The sequence below is a fragment of the Dama dama genome, chromosome 9, assembly GCF_033118175.1.
Source record: "Dama dama isolate Ldn47 chromosome 9, ASM3311817v1, whole genome shotgun sequence".
Classification (NCBI taxonomy): Eukaryota; Metazoa; Chordata; class Mammalia; order Artiodactyla; family Cervidae; genus Dama; species Dama dama.
Genome location: NC_083689.1, coordinates 39,558,423 through 39,559,657, shown reverse-complemented (window position 1 = coordinate 39,559,657; position 1,235 = coordinate 39,558,423). Strand labels below are relative to the sequence as shown.

General features: G+C 38.3%; 1 non-coding gene across 1 annotated transcript; it reads right to left on the bottom strand.

Moving 5' to 3' along the window:
• Positions 1-579: 579 nt before the first annotated feature.
• TRNAQ-UUG (transfer RNA glutamine (anticodon UUG)) lies at positions 580-652 on the bottom strand. The gene has a single exon. It is a non-coding gene; the product is annotated as a tRNA-Gln (tRNA).
• Between the last annotated feature and the right edge of the window lie 583 nt (positions 653-1,235).

Here is a 1,235-nt window from a genome sequence, read left to right as displayed (position 1 = left end):
GATCACAGCTAAGCCACACAGGTGAGTATCCTACTCAAGACAGTAAACAGTAGATTTTGAAGATGACTGAATTACAGGATAGAACACTGCCCAGATCCCAGATTGGTCAGTGGATAGACACAGGATAGATCCAACGAGCATCACAAAGGCTGTGAAAATAGAACTGACATTGGAACCACAGCAGCAGTAGAAGGCTGGTCCTAACTTGAGATTTGAATTCAACCACATTGACTGCCTACTGAAGCAAGGAGTTCCATAGAATTTAAGTAAGACACAGAGTCTTAGAATATTCACAATGTGCAGGATATAGCTGAAAATTACTTGGCACGGAGATAGCCAGGAAAATCTCAACTCACATGGGAAAAGATAGTCAATAGATGCTGTTGACAAGGTGACACAGGTATTGGAATTACCTGACATAGCCTTTAAAGTGGTTATTATAAAAATGTTCCAAGTAAGGAAATAAGAAAAAAATGGAAATGTAGAAAGTCTAAGCAAGTAGATCTTCCATCTTTGCTGTGGAATGCAGGGTCTCTAGTTATGGCATATTAGCTGTTAGTTGTGGCACTTGGGATCTAGTTCCCTGACCAGGAATCAAACCTGGGCCCCCTGCATTCAAAGTGAGGAGTCTTAGCCACTGGACCACCAGGGAAGTCTCAAATGAAAATTTTAGAATCGAAAAGTACAGTAACCAAAATTGAAAACTTACCTGTTGGCATAATAGCAGAATGGAGATAAGAGAGAAATCAGTAAACTTGAAGACAGATAACTTTACCCAGTCAGAACAGCAGATATAAATATTATGTATTAAAAATAAGGAAAGAAGTTCTCTGAGAACTGTGGTTGGAAAAATCATACTACCTAATTTTAAGACTTACTCTAAAGCTGCAACATAAAGATAGCATGATATTTATGAAGGACTAGGTCAGTAGAACAAAACAGAGTCTAGAAATAGACACATATATAAATATGGCTAATTTGTTTTTGACAGAGATGCCAAGCAAAACAACAGATAAGGCATAGTCTCTTGGTGTTAGACCTCTATATATAAAAAAGACCTTTGATCTAAATCTCTCATTCAAAAATTAATACAAAGTGGATCAAATATCTAAAAATAAAATGCAAGGACTTCCCTGGCAGTCCAGTGGTTAGGACTCCATGCTTCCACTGTAGGCGGCTTGGGTTCAATCCCTGGTCAAGGGAACTAAGATTCTGCACAGCGTAGCCTAAAAATT